Source organism: Phyllostomus discolor, chromosome 12 (genome assembly GCF_004126475.2).
Source record: "Phyllostomus discolor isolate MPI-MPIP mPhyDis1 chromosome 12, mPhyDis1.pri.v3, whole genome shotgun sequence".
In the NCBI taxonomy this organism is placed as follows: Eukaryota; Metazoa; Chordata; class Mammalia; order Chiroptera; family Phyllostomidae; genus Phyllostomus; species Phyllostomus discolor.
This window is the reverse complement of record NC_040914.2, coordinates 69073669-69096468: the sequence shown is the minus strand read 5'-3', so window position 1 is coordinate 69096468 and position 22800 is coordinate 69073669. Positions and strand designations below refer to the sequence as shown.

At 45.8% G+C, this 22800-nt stretch overlaps 1 protein-coding gene across 1 annotated transcript in view; it reads left to right on the top strand.

Annotated features, from left to right (window-relative positions):
• The window catches only part of MAF (MAF bZIP transcription factor), a 329202-nt gene that overhangs the window by 305960 nt on the left and 442 nt on the right, over window positions 1–22800 (top strand). The gene's annotated exons all lie outside the window — the stretch shown is intronic.

Below are 22800 nucleotides of genomic sequence, written 5' to 3'. Positions count from 1 at the left end.
CCAGCTGATGGGACAGTTCAAAACTCCACCTTTACCATGGCAGTAGTAGTTCACCGCCAACTGGAAACAAAATGACCACCGGATCATGCTCATTCAGTTCATGTAGAGGCCAGATCAGGGAACTGAGGAGAAAAATTGCCCCCACTGGGGCCTGCATCGGTTCAGTAGATGTTATAACTTTGATAGTACAGACTCGCAGAATATAAAACAGTGGCAAAGACAGACCAAACAAACAAACAAACAAACAAAAAATACAACAGCTGCATGTTGTAATTAGCGCTGTGATAGAAGAAAGAAAGAAGGAAGGAGGTGGAAAGAGAGGGAGGGAGGGAGAAAGAAAGAGGGAGTAATAAGGATGTTGATTATTTCTCCAAAGATATTTTTTAGCTGAATCCTAAAGAATAAAAAAGAGTTCATCTTCTAAAGTAGGGAGTTAAGAGCATTCTGGGTAAGTAAAACAATTTACTAAAATTTTCTTAGCAAACTCAGTGCATTGTGTACCTAATAAGAAATGACCGATATAACTGATTTTAAGGTAACATTTTTATTAGCTTAACCACATATTTGGTAGACACAGCCAACTCACCAAAGTGAATTTTTTTAAAATTTTGGATTCATTGTCTTAATTTCAAACAATCTGAGCATCATCTAGAATTCAAGGGAGCAACACTTGGCAGGAGGAAGCCAGCTCCCAGCGCTAAAATCCCTGTCTTCAGAACACAGTGTAAAGTACTCCACAGAATGAAATCAGAATATTTTATTTAAAGTGAAAATGAGATGAAAAGGATTGAGAAGGAGCCAAGCGATAGTTAAGTTAATCTTCAGGGGAGGGAAAACATGTCAGCAAATGTAAACCAGACCAGTCCGACCCATGTTACAGTTCTGCAGAGGGAATTAAATTCCTGTGGAAAAACAAGTCTCTGATTATGAAAGGATTTGACTGTGTAGAAGAATCTGGAACATCCACCCTATTAAAAATACTTATAAAACCAGGGGAACCCTGTAAGAAATTAGAGAGCTGAGGGAGGTGGGAGAATTTGGGCTGGCTGTGGTAGACTTATTATTTCAGACACTGTATCATATTAGTAAGACTGCAATGAAGAAAAAATCGCTCTATTACAAAAAGCAGAATTTATGATCAGGTGTCATCATTCCATGCCAAGTGGCTCTCTTAACCCTTTCTATGTAACTCTTTAGTCTTATCCAGCAGTAGTTAAAATGTTTTAAAGGAAAGCCCAATGTACTTAACACATGGTGCCCGTGTTTTATTATCCAAATAAAATAAATCAATAACAAAATTAATCCAGACACAGGGGTGAACTTTCTTTGAGGTTCACTGGGGACAAATTAAAATAAAAAAGTCGTGTGTTAGGAGACACTGAAATTAGCAAATAGCCTTCCAAAACTGAGTGGGTAAAGCAAGAACAATTGGGAAAAGATGTTCTTAAAATAACCAACTGTTATAAGCATACTTAGAAGAAAAGAAAAAAAATTTTAAAAAGTTTTAGCTCATTCCAGAATTTTCCAGACAGTGGCTATTTTCTAAATATAATTGTTTTAACAAATACATGTTTGATTTGGATGTGCTAAAATAGTCTCCCCTGCTTCCTTTTTTTAAAAAAAATTACATATTTTTGATGCAAAACACAACTGGGAGGTAGTTAGGCATGTCCAGATAAAACTTTTCTTTTAAACCAGCAAAGCTGTCCAGGAAGGTGCCTTTGTTCCAGCTGCAGCTAATGAGGGTTGGTGGATGGTGGTTAGGACAGCTAAGCAGTTTGCAAATGGCCACCCATTACTTCCACTGGGGAAGTGGTATCTCGGGAAACATTTGCACAGAATGTTTTGGGCTGTTCCGGCAAAAAAAAAAAAAAAAAGCCTTCCTCCCTCCTCCCTAATGCCTGTTCACCAAGTGCCGAATTTCACAAAGCTCAGCAAGGAAGAGTCAGTTACCGTGTCAGTTACTGAATCAGACTGGATTCAATCCGGTGAGCCGAGGGAAAAGCGAATTTCCTGTGATGCTCGCAAAGCCAGTGGGATGGGCAGAGAAGTTAGAGGTGCCTTCTCTGTGGATAGGGGGTTCAGTACACAAAAGACACAAAACTCAGTTTCATCTTCTTTCCTCATGGGTATGCCGTTCATTTCAAGATGTCTCTTCTTTCTTAAACTGCTCCCTTTGTTGTCTCACTTTCTGACTTTTATTCACAGTTCAGTTGAAATGTCACCACCTCAGAGAGGTTTCCCTGACCACCTGTTTTAAAGCAGACTCCTCCCACTTCCGACTTCCCTGTCACACTCTGTCCCATTATCATGATTTATTTTCTTCACAGCACTTATCACTAGCTGATGTTTTCTTGTTTATCAATGGATTTTATTTGTTGTGTCTCTTGTCTACAGAATGTGAGTTCCATTAGAACAGGAGTCATTTGGGAAGCTACAACAGTACCTGGCACAGAGTCCAGAGTCGAAATTATTGAAAGGTGAATGAATGGGTAGGTGGATGGATGGATGATAGATGGGTAGGTAGATGGATAGATGCATGGAAAGAAAAAATGAATGGGTAGGTAAATGGATAGGTAGGTGAGTGGATGGATGGATGGATGATTAGATGAATGAATAGATGGATGATGGATGAGTGGATGGAGAGATGGATGGATAAACATAAAGAATTTCTAATTTGGGTTACCTCTACTCTTTGGCGTTTTTCTTAGGCCAACTTTAGATATCGACTGCCTAGACTTAATTTCATCTGCCACTAGATATTTTTCAGATGTCAAATGGCTCAACTGATGTACCAAGGCACTTACTGAATCCATTTAAAAATAAATCACATCTTGTTAGAAATGGGATTTCTGGTCTAATTGGGGGTTTTCTACTTCTTTTTTCCCTCTTTCCTCATTAACAGCAACTGAAGAATATATTGAAATATTTAAGTACACTTCCAAAAGAAAACAGCCTGGCGAACCAAACTAACCATAGCAAAGAGGACTCAAACTTCTTACAGTCCTATTTTTATGGAGTCTACGTAATAGATCAATACAGTTTTGAAATCAAGGGAGAAGGCCAGAGAGCGATTTGATAAAATCTGTGGGATGAGATACTTTTAAGCAATGGGAAATTAGGACAGATAAATGATATTTCTTAAAAATCACACAACTCTTTAAAAGTTAGGTAGCCCACCCTGACTGATGTGGCTCAGTTGGTTGGGCATAATCCCATAAAGCTAAAGTTGCTGGTTCGATTCCCGGTTGGGGCCTATGCTTGGGTTGCAGGTTTGATCCCAAGTCAGTTACACATTCAAAAGGTAACCAATTGTTTCTCTCTCACACTGATGTTTCTCTTCCTCTCCTTCTCCCTCCCTTCCCCTCTCTCTAGAAATCATTTTTTAAATATATTAAAAAATAAAAGTTAGATAACCCAAAGCAGTCATTCACAAATTAGTATAAAATGTTTACGTAAGTGTTCCTATTGTTTCCCAGCAAACTGAAGGAAACAAATTTCTTAGGTAGGAGAGGGAGAAGATGATGTTGTCTGGAGAAGCCCAAGGGACAGATGGAGTCTTGGTGGGCTTCAGTGTAGCATGATGAGGTTGGTCCAAGTGGCCCAGGACATACAGACAGCAGGGGAGAGGGACAGGAGATGTTGGGGGGCAAGGTGATGAGAAGACTCTGGCAGATTTTCACAACAAGACAGAACACGTGTAACCACAAAGACTATGTCTCCCAGCTTTTTTCATTAAAAGTAGGATTGCTGGATCTGGATGTCTTTGGCCTTGAACATCTATCCAGCCTCCCCAAGAGAATCTTTGTAATAGTCTCCCCTCACTCACAGCCATCATATGGGACCCTGAGCCCCACTACCACCCCATATCCCACTGCCTTCGCTCCCTCCTGCAAGGCCCTTTGCCAAGCAGAGAGCAGGGACTCCTTTATGACCCACTTAAAACAGTGCTTTGGAGAGCTCCTTTGCTGAGCCTTCCTGGAACTTCTTCACACTCCACCTCTGAGCCTCGCACATCCATAAACCTTGCACACCAGGCTGCTGTCAGGTGTTTAAACACCAGCCCTGCCCTCCAACAAGAGCAGGGCCTGCACTTCTGCAGCCCGTCCCCTGAGCGCCACGCCCCTGGCTTGGCGAGGCACTGAATCAGCCGTGAGTTCAGTCAGTAGGTGTTTTGGGAGCACCTGCAATGTGCCAGGACTATTAGAAGTTCTGAAGATTTCAACAGGAAACATAACACACTTTGATGGCCCTCACAGAGCTTACCTGCTATCAAAGGGGGATGGACAACAAGAAAGTAGCCAAAACAAATATGAGATAACCAATTGGGAGATGTGTCATGAAAGACAAGATCAGAGTCTAGGGGTTGGGGCTATGTAGACAGAATGGTCCAGGAAGTCCTCGTGGGGGAGGCAATGGATAACTCAAGAATGAATAGCAGACTGTTTGTTGAGAGGCTAGAATTCACTTTTATCTGCCCCACCTTGAGTGAAGGAGGACCCTATCAGGTGATGGGCTGGAATTTGGAGTTTAGAGGTTTGTTCCCTGAGGACCATGTCCCCAGAGAACTCTACCAACAGCCTCGACAGTGGAGTGTCAAAGTCACCTCAGTTTGTCCAGGACCTCAGTTTCAGTGTGGACAATTCTGAGTTCCAGGAAACTACTCAGTCCCCAGCAAACCAAGATGGCAGGTGACACTAGAGTGACCAGGCCTCTCTCAGCTGTTGCAGGTGTCACAAGAGCAGCATCGGGTGTCCATGCAGATATCCCAGCTGGCAGAATCTCGGAAGCAGTGGAGGGAGAATCTGGTAGGACAGTGAGTTACGAAATCAGGACCTGCAAACCAAATAGGCCTGATGGACCCTTTCATTTTCAATGGGGCGATAGATAGGGACACAGCGTTTGCCAGAGTGACAAACCGCAGCAGGGTTGTTGTGAGCAAGGGCGTGGCTGTGCGAAGCCAGAACTAGAAAGGTGTCCAGGTCTCCTGGCCTGTGGCCGGCATGGTCAGGGTGACAGGATGTGACAGAATGAGATTGCATCTCTGTTGGGTTTCCTCCCTCACTTCCTCTGGCGACCACCTGCCACGTGCTCAGAGAAAACAAGGCCAGGTCCAGGAGCCTGAGCAACTGGGTGGCGGTGGGGTGAAGAGTGAGGTCAAGTTCAGCTCCTACACGCCTGAAAGAAAGAGGTCCTGCTTGCCTACAGTGCCCAGAGTTAGCAAATAAAAATAAGACACTCAGTTAAATTTGAATTTCAGATAAACGACAACTGATTGTTTAGCATAAGTATATCCCATATTGCATGGGGCCCACTTATACAAAAAATAGTTGTTGCTTATCTGAAATTCAAATTAAATTGAGTGTCCAGTATGTTAACCCCCAATCCCATTTCCCAGTTCCAGAGAACTATTCTGCCTTGCACCTGGCAGCCCCTGATGACATTAGAGTCCACATACAATAATGATGGCAGTTCAGTGACAATGCTAAGTATTATATTTTAGTTCACAGAATAGGCCCAATCACATTTTTTCTAATACCTTGCCAGAGACTCTTAAAAAAATAAAATAAATGAAGCACTCAAAATCAGCCAAAAAGATAGATTGAACTCTGCTGTTCCTGGCCCTGTTAGATACAGTGGAAACTAAAAATCTAAGAGAGGGTACCTCTTTCCAAGAGCCTGGGAAGAAGCATAAAGGTTCCATCGTGACCTGCCTTCCAGCCAGGGACAGCTCGGGTTCTGGGAGAAACAGGGGTGCATTTACAAAACTGCCTGTGGTGGCAGTGAGGACCGGAGACAAGGGCTGAGCCTGCAGGGGGCCCAGTCACAGGTGACTCCGGGAAGGAAGAGCCTCACACCAGGTCAGAATCAAAAGCCTTTGCCGATGACTGCGGGTGAAACCCTAGACACCAAGAACTGCACATGTAGGCAGGAGCAGAAAACGAATAGGAGAAAAATCCAAAGGGGCAGAAGGTGACACGGCTTGTGGTCATAGAGAATCACATCAGCAGGTACATAATCACCACCATGGGGCACTAGGACCACACACACGGGAACCTCTGACCAGACCAGTAAGTCTTAGTGTCCCCCACAAAGGCTCCGTGGGACATTTGACAATGTCTGGAAACATACTGGGTTATCATTAGAGGGTGGGGGGGTTGCTACAGGAATCCAGTGGGTCCACGTCAGGGATGCAGTTCACACCCCATAAGCACAGGCCAGCTCCACACAACAAAGAATGAACCATCCCTGAATGCCTGGAGTGCTGAGGCCGAGAAGCCCCAGGACAGATGAAAAGGGTTAAGAAAAACAACATTCTTCCTCATGAGTGGCCTCTGAGTAAGAACTCACCTCCTTGGAGTCTCCGGGGCCCCACACTCGGAAAGCCCTGGATACGTGTGACAAGAACAGCCCCTAAGCTAGGACCACGGGAAGCGAGAAATAAGGGGAGAAACTCCTCCAACCAATCATCCCCAGCGGTTCTTTTGCCAAAGTGAATGCTTATTAACCAATTACAGCAGAGATTTACAGAGTGGAATTACATTTTCCTTTAAGTGGGACGAGCACCATTCCCTCCCAAGCCGCCAGCAAACTCTGTGGGACTTTAATGTGACCAGAGACAGAGTCAGCTAATAGAGCCTGGGTGTTAATGGGTTCCTGGGATTTATACTTTAATTGTTTCCACGGCTCCCTGTCTCACCGAGGTATTTGTCTTGGTACATGGACACCAACGGTGTGCCATAACATTACACACAGGATTATGAGGGTTTTTTAATTATTATTTCATCTGTAACTACAGGTAAGATCCGTTTATTATTCAGAATTCCTGAAAACATTTTAATTGAAATGGTCAGTGGCCTTTCCCTGACCCTATTTTAAAATATGCCCCGGCCACCAAAGTGTGTTCCACTGTTGGATTAATAAGGAGAGTCCCTGTTTTCAACCAAATCATAAGCGTTATTTAAAATTTTGGATTTGGAGGGATTTTTTAAGAAGATTTATGGCATAGTTAAAATGAGGTCAAGTGGAAGCACTAAAGAATTTAATTAGAAATGTCCTCGCTGCTCCCTGTCAGTGTAAACCTTACATAGGTTGTCCCTCGAGGCTTTGGAATCATTGGAGATGGTGTGTATTTTTTTTTAACTTCTAATAAGGAGCTAAGATCTGCTGCCGTGTCTCCAATGGGGAGTCCTAGGGATCCAGACAACAGGGGCAGGAGACGAGGTGAGGGGCCCAGGAGAGCCTTGATGGCAAGATGGGGACAGAGGCCTCTCTCCTGGTCTCGGAGGCTGGCCTCAGCAAAACCATTCATTCATTTATTCAAAACATCACCTGAGCACCTTCTATGCCTCAATGCTGCATAGGGGCTGGGAGCCCAGAGGGCAGTGAGATGAGGTTCACGTTCCCCAGTGTTCTCCATGGACGAAGGCAACCAATGGGACTAAACTAACAAAAAAAGTCCAGCACAGTGGCTTCATACTAGAGCAGCCTGTGCAGGATTCAGTGGAACTAAGGAGCAAGAATGTTTGACTTTCCCACTGAGTCAACCAGAAGGCTTTCCCAGGATGTAAGTCTTGGGGGGGATGTGGACTTTGGTGGACCTGGAGAAGGAAGAGGGAGGGAAAGGAAACTCCAGGTAGAGGGCAGTTGGTGCCAAAATACAAACATTAGCTGGGATGGTTCCCCAGAACTCAATGATGTTCAAGCATTCCTCTGCATCAAGAGGGCCAGTCGGACATGCCAGCTACGGCAGGGAGAGGTTCCAGGAGGCAATTCAATTTGGAAGAAAGAAGGTCTTCTCCTACCTGTGGAAGCCCAGTTTAGGGCCCCACCAGCCAAGGTCCAGCTAGTATGGAAGTGTCTGGGTTTCAGTCCCTGGCTGGCCTCCAGTGGAGTTGTGCTGGTACAACCAAGGGAAGAACCTGGGGAGATGGATGGAAGGACACCTGGATTCCGGGGAGGATGCGCTGGCAGTGAGTGATGGGAGAGGGGGCTTCCTGTCTTCCTTTCTGCTGCTGAACTCCATGGTCAGTGAACAGTTCAAGCCATAACAATGGTCGTGACTATGATTGCGACTACCACCAGTTATTATGCATCTATGGCACTAGATATTTTCTCCATTGTTTTCAATATTTGTGACAACCCTGCCTGGTCAGCTGTATTTAGAGATAGCCTTCCTCCCAGCACTTCAGTGGAGAATTATCAGCCATCAATAACTAGGTTAACTACCCCTATTACTTACCCTAGAGCACATCCATAGAGTTGCCCAAGTGAGCAGCAGCTTAATTCAATTCAAGGCTCAGTTAGAGCATCTGCCCCAGTGGATTTTAACCTGAGGCTTGCATTTGAAAAAAAAATTGTTTTCTTTATACACCATGTGTGGCTTTTCTCTTGGCCTTAGATTCTCATGGGCCCAACTTCTTCCAAAACAAGTGAAATAGGAGTAAATTGACTGCCAGTAGCTTTGAGGATTCCCCCAGGGCATTGCAAAATAAATTTTGCACATGCCACATGTATCAGTTAGCTTTTGCTGCCTAACAAAAACACCTCCAAAATGTAGTGGCTGAAAGTAGCAGTCATTATAATCACTCCGGTTATCTGTCTATAGGCTGAGGGTCATCTTATCCAGGCTGGGTCTGGCTCTAGGCTTTGGATTGGGTTCATGTCTATTCTATGTGGCTCTCTTTTTCCTTCGACTGGTGGTCCCCCGGGAGTATTTCCCTGGTGGTGAATGACAGGAGTGTAAAAGGGAGCATCCATCTAGCAATGCAAGAGCATTTCAGTCCACTGCTGGTCTGTCTACTCATACCCCTTTGCAAAGCAACTTACGTGGTCAAAGTCATGAGAAACTCAAGTGGCAGAATCACTTCTTACTTATCCCAGTGAGGACTGGCTTAGGCACTGAGTGGGGGCTACATCTGGGGGTGGGCGGGATAGTATCAGTTAGCCCTTTGGTGGACAATCTAAGGCAGGGCTGCTTTATGCTGGGACAAAGATGTTTACATTCCTAGTTCGTATTTTCAGACCTGAGAACTACAATTCATGGTTATTTCTTTGAAAGGGTCCCGAAGTAGAATTTTGCAAAATGAGTTGCTTTTACAGATGAATCTGACTCATATTGCATTTGAAAAATAAATATGCACTAAAAGTAATTAACGTGTGTTGGTTCGTGCATGATACACTATTTTACAACTATTTGCCAAACATAATGAGACAAGCTACTAAACTGAAAATGAACACTCTATTATGTGATTGCCAACTGTTTTATATGATGTTGAACATATTCATTTCTTCTGCTATCGTGTGTGTTATCAAGCTATTGCTTTTTAATAAATTAATTTCCCAGATATCTCTGGGGTCTTTGTTTGAAATATGACTGAGGGCAAAAGTAAAATTAAATTGTGTGGTCTCTGCTGAGCTACCAATATTTGGTGGCTTGCAAATAAGCATCACACAATTGTGACACTTTTCCGCCCCTGCAGAAAATACCATGTGTGGCATGTAAGTATAAAGGGAGGAGCTGCTCCAGCCAAGGACAAGGTGAGAAGACCCCAAATGCCTTGAAAATGAAGAGGCTGCTTCCCCAGGAAGGTCTTTGGAGGATGGACAGTTCTCTGGTCAGTTTCTTATAATATTGAGTGAAGGCAAAAATCAGCTATCCTATTCTGCTCTGCATGCTTATTCTTGAATCTAGTTGCCTGCCATCTTCCAAATGCCAGTGTTGCCTTCGATAGGCAATTTAATTGCCATCCCTCCCCTCCCAGTAAGGCAGAGCTGGGCCCTCTCCTCTCTGATCCCGTAGGACCTCTGCTCACCCCGTCAAGGCAGTCGTCATTGTATGTCTTTCATGGTTCACATGGCCCTGGTTGCAAGTTTTGGGAGAAGACATTTGCCTTGGATCTTCATAAACAGATTGCCTGGGGCTGCTACATAGAGTTCAATGTAATATTGCCCCCTGCAGTTGAGCAAGGGGTCCTGGATGGTCAGTTCATGGATCTGCTTCTAGTCCCTAGTCTGAGCTTTAGCGCTAACACAATATTGCATTTCAGACTATTAAAGAGGATCGATGTTAGGAGGTGCTTAGCCATTGTTTGTTGAGTGAATAAGTGACCTAACTTAGAAATTGACTTTCTCATTATTTAGGCAAAGATCCTTCTTCATAGCATGAAAAAGCTGCCAGGGTAGTTGTTCATTAAGAATGGCCTGTCTTTATGGTAACACTTTCCCAAATGTTATTGACCTGGAGTGTTATTTCTGGGACTCCTGCCATGCCTAATCCCATCCAATACAAGGGTCAGTTTGGGAGGAAAACTCAGCTGTGTGATCATAGGTTGTCATAAAAAACAAATAATTCCATGCACACATTTACCTGGACATTTTGATTGTTTACTTGGCTGTTCTTTAACCAGACCTCTCATTATGCTTGCGTGTCAGGGCTGCCAGGCAGGGAGGGCTCAAGCCCCAAACCTCTTTTTAACATCAGATTAAGTATGTGTGTAAGAGCCTTCTCAGTTCTCCATGATGCGGACGGGGATATTGGACTGTGTCCTGCCTCTAAATCCCTTTCTTTACACAATAGGGAAATTGTCAAGTCAATTGGGGGTACATCCAAATTCTAGAATATTATACAGATGTCACCAAAGGTGGAGTTAATAACATGGAAATGTTCTTGTGCAAAGTTTGTAAAGTATGGAAGTGTTTAAAGTAAGTGTGAGGGTAGGAAGGAAATATGCTGCCTATCCTCATATCTTCCCAGAGTCGTATCTCACCGGCACAGACATTTTAATAGATCACAGTGTATTTTCTGTCAGTCTTTTTTTTTATGTGTACATTGTCTATCTTAACACCTTTATACTTTCCTGCTTTCTTCTTCTTCTTTTTTAATCCTCACCCAAGGATATGCTTATTGATTTTAGAGAGAGAGGAAGAGGGAGTGAGGGGGAGGGGAGAGAGAGAGAGGGAAAGGGGAGGGGAGAGAGAGACATCTGTGTGAAAGAGAAACATCCACTGGGGATGGAACCCACAACCTACGTGTTGGTGCCCTAAGGGGAACTGAACCTGCGACCTTTTGGTGCATGGGAGGATGCTCCAACCAACTGAACCACCCGGTCAGGGCCCGGCTTTCTTCTTTTTGCAGTATGAGTACTCCTTTTGTGGATGGGTTGGAGTGAACCAACAGATAAAAAGATAGACAGGTCGATGCCTGATAACTAGACAGACCATAACACATCGATAAGAATCACACTTGAATCGAATGGGCAAAGCATTTTCCCTCTGTGCTTGGTGCTGAGACCGCTGTCTTCTGCCCCACTTCATAGGTCACTTAAATTCCACTTCTGTCAGCTTTCAGGACGGAGACTACACCCCTGCAGGACTTACTCCAGGGGCAGGTGCACATCTGATATTTGCTTGAAAAAATAAAATGCAGCAAGAACTCCGGTCCAGTTTTACCTTGGAAACCAGGTCACGATACCGAAATGGCGGCGTCTCCCTCCACCGTCCTCACCCAGGTTATTAAATAGCCCGCCGACAGCCCTGGGCTTTGGAGACCTGAATATCCTGTCCCGGGAGAGGCTCCTGGCAAAGAACGAGCCCGGGGGCCTCTGCAGCCGAGCCGCCCGCCCCTCCGGTCGGCGCCCAGGTGGGAACAGTGCCTTGGCTCTCCTTGCAGTTCTGCCTGGAAGCTATTTTTCCCCATTTTTTTCCGGAGGCCAAATAATGTGACTACACAGAAGAACATAATGTTTCTTATTTTAATTTGCTTTTTGGGGTAATTTTTAAAATAGATACTTGAACCAGACCAGCCTGACAGACTGCAGCCAGTTTTAGACAAGTGATGATTGTAAATTTGGGGCAAAGAAATGTTACAGAACGCAGCCCTCCCCCATGGCATTAGAAAAGGCCGTGACTAAGGGGAGGCGGGGTCAATGAGATGTGTGTACTTGACTTCAGCCCCAAATGCAGAGGTAACCAGGGACCTCAGGGACCTGTCTTGCTGTTAAATGGGTTCAGTTTTGTCCAGGAGAGTTGGGGTGTAATCTCAGGATGTTAGTTCCAGAAAGGACGGTCCATGGAGGGAAACTGGTAGCCATTGCCAGCCTTTGTTTTTCTAGGCGTGATTTGATTTCGTCAATCTTGAGTTGATTTATTCAATCATTAAAAGCAACCACATGGAGTGGACACTTCCAGGCCAACTTTGCAGATGCAGAGAGGCATCATTTCTTGCTGAAGTTTGCTCAGCTGTAGAAGCAAGTTTTAACCCATGCCTATTCCATCGTAGGCACAGTTCCCCAGGGCTGGAGCCCCTTTGAAACCGATGGTCTGCTTGTACACATAGTAACACAAAGGATTGCCCAGTATGCTCAAGGCCACCCAGCAGGGCGAGGACAGAGTCTGAGCAAGCTTTCCTGCCCCTGACATCTGGGCCAGTGCTTGGGAGGGGGATGGCCCACACTCTGAGCCACAGTCCTCCCTCCTCAGTTCATCTGTGGGTCACACCTGTGCATGCCTTCTATCACTGCCCGTGGTACCCACGGCAGCCTACCTGAGCCAGGCCACAGGACAGAAGTCATGGCCAAGGCAGCCTGTTAGAAAGAGCTTCCCTGGTCATCACCTCCTGCTGTATCCGCTCCTCAAACAGTGTCCATGAATTTCCATTCTAGAAAGTGAATAGTCTAAGACCTAGGGATGTTTCTCAAAGCAAAGACTTCTCTACAGGTTCACCCCGCAAGGATATGATTAAATGCTAATACTCTCACTGCATGATTGATGTTTACCTCTTCAGAATGGAGGCATCAGTGTAGTGTTTTTATTATAATTTTCTTCCACAAGCTACTATTCTGTAAATTGATGAGTCCCTTTTAATTAGACAGTAGGGCTGTGTATCTCACACTGCCTGCAAAAAGCCTATAAAATGGAGTTAAATTCCCACACAGGCTGCCGTGAGCTCAGAGCCATGTAAATCAGCTCATCCTATGAGAGAGTGAATTTAGGATCTGTCTCACCACGAGGTCAGGACAAAGCCCAGCATCTTGCACTTCAAAGTGGAGAGAAGGCATCCTAACCCAAGGCGTCCTTATCAGATCCCTGCCTAGAGATGAGCCCCGGCCATCCCACTGGCCACTGCTCTGGATGGCTTGACTAGCAAGCCCAGGGCCAAAGCAACCAATTGGTTCCCTGGGCCTCATTGCCTTGTCCTCACCCCCTCTCCCCAGACGAGTGGAGATACCAAACGGCCTGGATGCTGCGTACCAGTAGTCCCCCCTCACCACCCAGCTCAGAACAGTGGGCCCTGGCTTTGGGCTGTTCATCATTTCCTGACACTTTTATGGTTCCCATGCTTACTGCCAGGGCAGCCAGCCCCCTCATAGTGCAGAGTGAAGTCCACAGACCAGGAAGGGGGCTCTCCCTGCAGGCGTAGGGCCTGGGCAGCTCTTCATAGACTGTCAAGGAGACAGCCTGCAAAACGCCTGGGTGAGCGTTGGGCCCCCGCACAGTCGTCCCCTGACAACTGAGTTACCAGCATTGCTGCTGCCTTGGCTCCATCCAACTGTGTTTACAGGGGGGCCGGAGTGTCGCTCTAGTCTAGAGGGAGAGATTTAAATTGCAGCTACTGAGCTGCCACGGATCAGGTCCTGAACACAGCCCCTAGCCTTCCAAGCCCACGCGGCTGGGTGCTGATGCTCCCTTTTAGCAGAAGACACCCTAGGAGGGCAAGCAGTGCCCCAGGATCACCCAGTTGGGTGGGTGAGGAGGGGACTACAACGTGTCTGACTGGCTCTTCCCGCTGCATTATGTTCTTCCTCTCAGAAGGCTCTTGTTCTTCTCCATCCCTCACCTGCCCCACCCCCGCGTGACCCGCTGCACCCCATCCCAGGTCTAGCACTGTGTTGCTGGAAGGAGAAACCAGGTCCACTTTGCACAATTCCAGGGGGCACCGTTCTCCCTGGAGCCAATGTAAATGATCCTCCTGTTCCAACTTCTATAAAAATACACCCCAGTGGAAGCCCCAAGAAGGACCTCCAACCACCTCTACCCTCTTCCCCTGGCAAATGACCTCATAAGTCGGCAGTCCAAGTGGAACCACAGAAGCGCTGTGTGAATTGTCAGCTATGCTGACTGCGGGTAGAGTGCCCCTTCTTCTTACCTTTCCCAGCAGTCTTGTGTTTCTGTCAACACGTTAGTGACCAAAGCCGCCAACCACTGAACAGGGCATGAGCCTGACAAGGTCTCTGGAATCCCCAGGACCAGTCTGTGAAAAAGTTGCAGTTGCGGAGATGCACTCTGGCCCACTAGGGAGGCTTTGCTCTCCGAGCCTTGAGCATCCTCAGGGCATCATCCTGTCCTGGAATTAAAAGTCAGAGCAAGACCTGGTGAAGCTGTTTCCCCTCAACTTTACTGATGGAGCTCAGGGAACTGGTATCAGGAGACCATGCCGATCCTGTTCCCATTTAGACTGAGAGCTGCTGGGTAAATGATTTGGACACTTTTCTTAGTTATTCTGCCCCGCCGTTTGGTATCTCCATTATTTCTAGACGGCATACTTTGAATCCTTTCCTCCCAAATAGAATGTCACAAAGCTCAGGAAAAAAATGTGAAGTCGCCCTGGCTGGCGTAGCTCAGTGGATTGAGCGCGGGCTGGGAACCAAAGTGTCCCAGGTTCGATTCCCAGCCAGGGTACATTCCTGGGTTGCAGGCCATAACCCCCAGCAACCGCACATTGATGTTTCTCTCTGTCTCTCCCCCCTCCCTCCCTTCCCTCTCTAAAAAATAAATAAATAAATAAATAAAATCTTAAAAAAAAAATGTGAAGTCCAAAATAATAACTGACCATCCATATCCCAAGAAAGAAGCTGTCTACATTTCTCTCCAGCCCATAGTTACAGTAACACTGCTGATAGTTTTATGTCTGTGCACTTCTTTCAAGGGTTTTTGATGAGTATATTTATTTAGAGTAGCATGGGATATATAACTTGACTTTTCTAATAAGTTTTTCTGAGCTTTACATTAGTAGAGGTCAAATGGACAAACAGATCTGTATGTCAGCCCATCATCCTGATCAAACTTGTAGCAAGCAACAAGAAAACAAAAAGTAGAAAGGGACTCCGAGTACATCCGCAGTCCAGGTTCTGCAGCAGCTGGGTACGGACGCTTGAGGCTCACGTGCATGCACCGAGGCCCAGAGGAGCTGAGCACTTGGGGGGTCCTACTCAACCTTGGCCGACGTCAGACTCCAGTGGAGGAAAGCCTCTTGCTGAGCCCTGTCCTGGCCCAAGTGGTGTTTAGTCACACACAGTACTGAAAGGTATAATTCGGACAGCCCACAGTTATTTAAAAAATAAAGTCACCCTAAATCACCTACCTGCTCTTGTTTTTCAAATGCGCTTCTCTTTGTATGACACAGCCTAAAACCCCACCCCGCTTCTGTGAAATGTGAAAGCCATTTCATTTGTGTGAACATGTGAGCCCCAGAGAACCTTCTGGAGGATCATTCCTGAACTGGAGTCAGCCCATGGCAGTGCTATCATGCTTAGAGAGGCTGTGGGTGTGTTTTACCATCATTAGCCTGCTTTATAACTTGCATCAGGGTGTACTTTCAGTGTGGACAATGTGGGAAGTGTAGGTAGGCACAAAGAAGAAATGTCACCCAAGTTTCCTCTTCCCAGAGATGACTATTACCAACACCGATCAGTCTTCTCTCTTAAACAGAATTATATATTGGTTTAACAACAATGGAATCATACCCTACAGACTCCTTTATAACCTACATTTTGTCCTTAATATGTTAAAAACATCATTTCATCCCTGGCTGGTGTGGCTCAGTGGATTGAGCACCGGCCTGCAAACTGAAGGGTTGCAGGTTTGATTCCCAGTCAGAGCACATGCCTGGGTTGTGGGCCAGGTCCCTGGCAGGGGGCATGCAAGAGGCAACCACACATTGATGTTTCTCTCCTCTCTTTCTCCCTCCCTTCCCCTTTCTAAAAACTAACTAAATAAAATCTTTTAAAAAATCATTTCAATCAATTAAATTGCTTTCACAACACCAGTTCATGATAGTTGGAGAGCCCTGCTCCCAACTGCTGGGTATTGAAATCGATCTCAGTTATTCATCATCATCATCATCATTAATTATTGCTTTAAAAAAGCATTGTCTATGTCCTAGAGAGCACCGTTGCTTCTGCTAACAAACAGGTATCTTTAAAACAAAGTGGCTTCTGTGTAAAGGGTCTGGGGCCAAACACGACGAGTTTATTTTGTGTTCATAACGAGACCCCTCAGAGTCATTAGTACGTCCATGCAGCTTTTGAATCCCAAAGCTCCTGAAGCCTTTACACGCACACACTCTTATCAGCTGCCCAGGCTGGGGTTAGAGCAACACGGAGAACTTGAATTTCTGGGTCAACGAGTCCAGTATGTTTTATTAATATTGCTCATTGTGATTGTATTTTAAACAGTACTCATTACTGCCAATAATACCTTTTTTTACATTGCAATTAAATATATGGAATGTGATGTACATATACGTATATCTATATGTTCGTATCTTTATATACAGGGGTGGGCAAAAGTAGGTTTTACAGTTATAATACAAATAAATAATACTATAAGTGTCATTGTACATAATAATGTAAGAATTAACTCTGTTTCTTACAGTCACAACTATTAACCTGCTTTTGCCCACTCCTGTACATATATCTATATATCTTATATATGTGTGTGGGTTTATTTTGTTATCAGTGTCTGTTGCTTCTATGTTCTGAGAGCGTTGAAGCTGTGAAGGCTTTGGGAATATTTAGGGAGATTTATGCAGGCTTCTAGACGATTCTGGAATCTTGTTCAGGAAACAAGGTAATCTGAAATTTTCCCTAAGCCATTAAGAAGTTCTGCTCGGCCTCTCTCCCTAAAGTGGGTTTGAAAGCAACCACTCGTAAGAGCGAGGACAGGTGCTCTGTCATAATGCCCGTCCCGCCTCAGCCACACCAGGTGAAATTCCCCAGGACCACGGCTAAGGGCGAGCCCCGTCTCAGAGAAACAGGCCGAGGACTCTGCGCATTCACCAGCAGGGCCAAGAACGTCTTCAAACTTCCTCAGTAGGTTCTTCAGCAGCAGAACAATTAACACTATCAAAAACCTGGCAAAACCCGGCTGACCCCAAATTTAGCTTGATTCTTCCACATTCAGCCCTTTTTTTTTTTAATTTTGCTGACACAAAACTCCGGCCCTCCCTTGTCCTGGTTGCAGAGGGAAAGAGCATTCCCTCCGCGGGGACTTGGATGGCCCGCCCGCCCGGAGTGAGACGAGCGCCTCCGCGCACCAGACAGGCGGGGTCCTGGGGAGAAAGGAGCTGCCCGCTGCACATCCGCCGGGGCGAGAGCGCACACAGTTTCGTCAAAGAAAACTCTAGTCAGAGATCAAAACCAGTCACGTGGGCAGCCCAGAAAAGGTTTCTTGCCAGTAGGTACCTGGAGACTTGAAAATTTTCCATCTCCTTTGCGGTGTAAGAAAATCATCAAACCATCTCCCCAAACCTGGTGCAAGTATACTTACTGAAGCATTATTTATATTAATGAAATATAGTGGGGGGGCCTTAACTCTCCAATAACAATGAAACGATTAAGTAACTATGGTATCCCTGTTCACTGAACATAGGGGCCTCATAAAAGCATTAAAAGATTTATGGAAGGTTTATTTAGTTTGAAATATGTAAAATTGCGTATGGAGTATAATCACAATTATAGAAAACTAAAACTTAAAAGATACAAGCAAATGTTAAAACACATTTTGAAAAAGGAAAGAAAATATACCAGAATATTGACAGTGGTTGTCTTTGAGGAATGAGGGTGTGGCCACATTTGTTTTTCTGATTTTTTCTCCCAGGTTAAAATGCTGAGCGCTCATTTTAACTTACTGATAAAAACCTGACCAATTTTGTTTCACGAAAATTCTTCAGCAGTTATCTCTGGATCGATGGTATGTAAATGCAGTAATCGGACACTTTTTGTTTCCCTCCCTGAGCCAGTCTCACCAGTCCTATTTAAAGGACATGGGGAAGGAATAAGACCATATTTGGGCAGATTACTAATAGAATCCACTTGGGTTCAGCTTAGGGGGGTCCCAGTGAGTCTGTCTATAGGAAATAGAACGGGGGAGAGAGAAAGTTGGAGGGGTAAGAGAAACCACCAACGTGGAGTGGTTTGCGGACCCACGGTCTCAGAGAGGTGGAATTACAGGACGTCACAGAGGAAGTGGTGGCCCCCGACTCTAGTATCTTTTTGTCTCTGAAAAGAGGACAGTGCCGATTAACTCAAAAGCCCTGAGATGTAAATGAACAAAACCAGCGTTTCCGTTCAGCATCTGTGCGCTCAGGAGATGGCACTTGAGAACAGTGAGTTTCCTCATCTGGGGTGCCCAGCATCAGACGAGAGAAACTGTCGTGATTCCCAAGTGAAAGGACAAGCCCTCGTGAGTACCGCACACCATCGGGACAGCCGGAGGAGGACAGGCCGCCTCTCGGATCTGCAGGAGTGACGGAGAGCCTCTATTTGCGTATCTCCACTTCAAAAATTAAAAGAGGCTCTTATTCTCTCACAGCGAAGATGCCGGAGGGCATGGCCTTGTGTACAGATCAGCTTAGACTCAAGACAACCTTTCTGAGTGGTGTGGCACATTTCCCCCGAGCAGACAGCACTGGGACCAGTGGGCTGAAGGCATCAGCCAGAGTGAACCAAAGAGGCTCGGGTGTTGGTTCTGGTCTTGGCAAAGCATTCAGATGGGGTCCGTGTCCTGTTACAATTGGCGATTGACGAGAAACAAAAGGCAGGGCATCCCCTGATTGAATAGTGTGGTAGACATGTAGTGTCTCGGCTGAACTGACTTTTTGTTCTACCCAAACCAAATGCAGACTCACCTGGAAGTGCCACTCGAATTAACACTGCGAACTTGGTCCAGTGGGAAAACGAAAGACAAAAATGCTTAAACTTTAGGGACTGGCTGCTTGGCAGTATTTTACATAAATAGTTACAGATTGTGACAATATGAAGTTAAAATACATCAAAAAATGAAACAGCAATACCCAACACTGATAAGGTTGTGAAAAAGCAGAAATGTGTATGTTCTGCTGTCCGGGGTCCTTCCAGACTGCACATGGCAACATGCAGCGAGACCCCCGAGTTGCAGCCCCAGAAACGCATACTGAGGACGTAAATTAACAAAAGGAAAAAGCTGCACACATAGAGATTCTGAGCCATTAGTTCTAACAGCAAACACTAGAAAGAACCTAAAGGGTCCAATAGCAGGGGTTTCCAAACAGGGACCCGCTAGCAAGAAGATCTATAAATAGTATGAAGACTTGAAAGGTAAGAAACAAAAGTGAAAATATGTGTGTTAGAATAGTGGAACCTTTCTTTTTCTTTTACAAAATTGCCTCTATCAATAGTACATCATCTCATCAGTAAACATAATTCAGAGTAGTCTGTTCAGTGATCATGTGGGTGATGTGTTGTTACATTACTTACTGTCATAAAATTCAGACTAGTCTGGTTGACCGGTGAAAGGCACCAAGACTTCACACACGAGGCAAGTATTGCTTTTTTAGATGCTTTCTTAAGGGTAAACTTCCAAAACTGGTGCCAACTGCTGACCAGGACGGGGAGGCATTTTGCAAATCAAGGCTTCCTGGCCGGGTGCTGACCTTCACAGAGGCCACCAGGCCTCCGACACTGAGGTTCAAAACAAAGCCACCCATGACCCCATTTTAAAGAGCAAAACCACAAGCCACAGCTTCAGTCATTGCCGGGGATGCTTTAATTTCTTATTTCCTATTGATAAGTTGCAGGAAGGCCTCCCTTCATCAGCCATGAGAGTGGAAACTGGCTGCCCCTTGGGTTTAGAGGAACTTCGGGGGGAGAGAGAGAGAGAGAGAGAGAGCGCACGCACCCCACTTGAAAGGAAAAGGCTGTGGAGAAGCTGGCTCACTCTTCCTCACTGGGCGGTTCTGTGGCCCTGGGGCAATGGCGGAGGACTTGGATGCTGAGTCCATGAGAAGCGGAAGCCAGGGTTACCTGCAGACCTCGTTACAACCAGCACAGTGTGTGGAGCTGAAGCCACACTGGCAAATGCAGAAATAGTTTGTAAAGGTCACGCTAGGCATTGGACACCAGGATGAGAATCGGCTGCTCCCAGGCTTAGAGGGGAAGCCGAATAGCCTTCCCTTGTGAATGATTCACCCAGTGCATACATTTAACGTGCACATTCTCCTGGTCTGTAGGCCACCCGTTAAACTGTGCGATACAGTGGAAGGCACATGGGCTCGAAGGCCATGCCCTGGATTCAAATACTGACTCTGTTACTTAAGGGCATTTGCAAACTGCAGTTTCAGCATCCAAGTATAAAATAAGATGGATATGATTTGCCTTGACCAGCAAAGGTCAAGTAGTACCTGTCAAAGGTCAAAGGCATGTAGTAGATGCTCAGTAAACAGTGTGTGCAATTAGTAGTAGTGATGATGGTAGAGTAAGATTATTACTATGTGATTAAAGTATATATTGCATAATATTACATATGTATCTATGCATGCACACACACATATCATAATAGATTGGGGGGGAGTAGCCTTGGGCTTAGGATAAACCAAATAAGGAGTGAGGCCATATGCCACCTACTTGTTCACCTGTCCAGGAATTCGCATGAAATTAGAAGTATGATTAATGTGTCTGGTAAGAGAAATGGCCCGCAGAGACGGGCATGTCTGATGAGTGGACTCAGGGCATAGTGGGCAAGAGGAGGGCTGGGTGTTTTTCTGGGGCTTCGGTTTATCTTCAAGTGCCCTGGGGGACTTCTGGTAAAGTCGATTAGGACCTTGCACACTGCGAAGATGCCTACAGATACGAGGTGTGTGTTCCTTCATAGCAGGCATTGTGGGAGAGGTCACCCTAAACTTTGAATTTCCACCATGTAGCAGTTAGTGCATTTTGTTGAATGACTGCTTGTCTGAAGGCTCAGTCTAACTCAGGGCGCTTCTTGATTTAGGACATTTCTCAGCCTCCCTTGTCAAGTTCCTTCCAAAGCTCACAATGCCTGCCTGGTACAGGGCCCACGGGGGAACCAGTCGGCATGCACTTGAGCAGCACGAGGAGACAGGCAGCCCAAAGGTTCTTCTCTGGGTCTCTGATGTTCTGGTCATCACTTTGGTTGATGATACTCCATCTTCTCCACCATGGCTTAACTTTCACCTTCACCAGATGCCTAAAGCTTAGCTTGAGTCAGACCCTCAAGGCCACTTCTCTGTTCCACCTGAGACCTCGAGATGACGCTCCTTTCTTTGGGAAGGACATGTCTAACAGATTCAAGAGTGGTGCAGGGAAGAGGCATGACTTTGAGGTCAAACCAACCCAAGTGTGAATCACAGCTCTGCTGCTTATGAGCTCTACGGACAAGGGCAACTGGTATAACATCTTAGCCTCCGTTTCTTCACCCGTAAGACAGGGAGAGGGGGGCTGCCTGGTAGGGTCATGGTCACACTAGAACTCAGATGTAAACTGCAGCCTGCTTGGCATAGTATGTGGCTCACAATCATCCCCACGATGATGGGGGTTATTTTCATGAACATAATAATGCCTGGCCACTAAGAATCATCCTTTCCTTCCATGGTTATTGTTAAGCACCTTCCACGTGACAGGAGCAGTTCAAGGCACTGAGGCCACAGTTGTGAACAACATAGACAAATCAGGTTAGCGGTGCTTAGATTATAGGCGGTGGAGGGAGAGAACAGCCAATATTGTAGGTAGAGACATAATGTGTCCAATAGTATGAAGTGTTGTGGAGAAAAATAAGGGGTAAGGGCACATGGGCGCCGCCATGACGGTGGTCACTGCCTCAGAAAGGGGGACCATTGGAGCAGAGACCAGAATGTGCTGTGAGAGGAAGACGTGCAAGCCCCTGGAAGGAAAGCATTTCAGCAGAGGGAACAGCAGGTACAAATTTCCTTGTCTAGGGAGGGAACTGGCACATTTCAACAACGCAAAGAGTCTGGAGTGGCTACATGTAGCAGATGAAGAGAAAGGGTTAGACTATGAGATCAGACAGCAAGATGATGGCCAGATCATGAAAGAAGTCCTGGGCCATGTGGTAAACAATTTGGACTTTACTCAGTGAAAAGAGAAGTTGTATCAGTTAGCATTTGCTATGTAACAAGTAATCCTGAAACTCTGTGGCTTCCCATAATAAACTTTTATTTTTCACCATTCTGTAGGCTGATGGAGGAGTTTCTCCTCATCTGGGTTGGTCCAGCTGGGGCTGAAGTCTGGGATGGCCTCACTTGCATGTCTAACGGTTAGCTTGATGTCAGTTAAGGCAGCGACCAGGTGTCTCTCGTCATCCGACAGTCAAGCTGGTGGTTGCCAGGTTCTACAGAGCATCAGGAAAGGGCAATCTCCAACGCACAAGCACTTTTCCAATTGGCCAAGGCAAGTCATGTGGCCGAGGCCAGTGTGAGTGTGGGGATGACCAGTCACAGTGTGGAGAATGGGAAAATTATGATGGTCATTTTTGCAAAGAGTTTACCTCAAAAGAACTGGAGCGTTTGTGCCAGAAAAGTGACATGATCTGGTTCCTGACATTAAAGGAGCTATGGCGATAAGGACTTTGTGAGGGGAAATATAGCCAGACCAGAGAATGCAGCTGGGCTATGGACCACTGGGAGGCGATGGTGTTTGGCTGGACACCCCACAGAGCCAGAGGCGGAGAGGGTCATGATGCTTGTGGACTGCAGGTGACACTATCAGGAGGAGAGACAACAACACA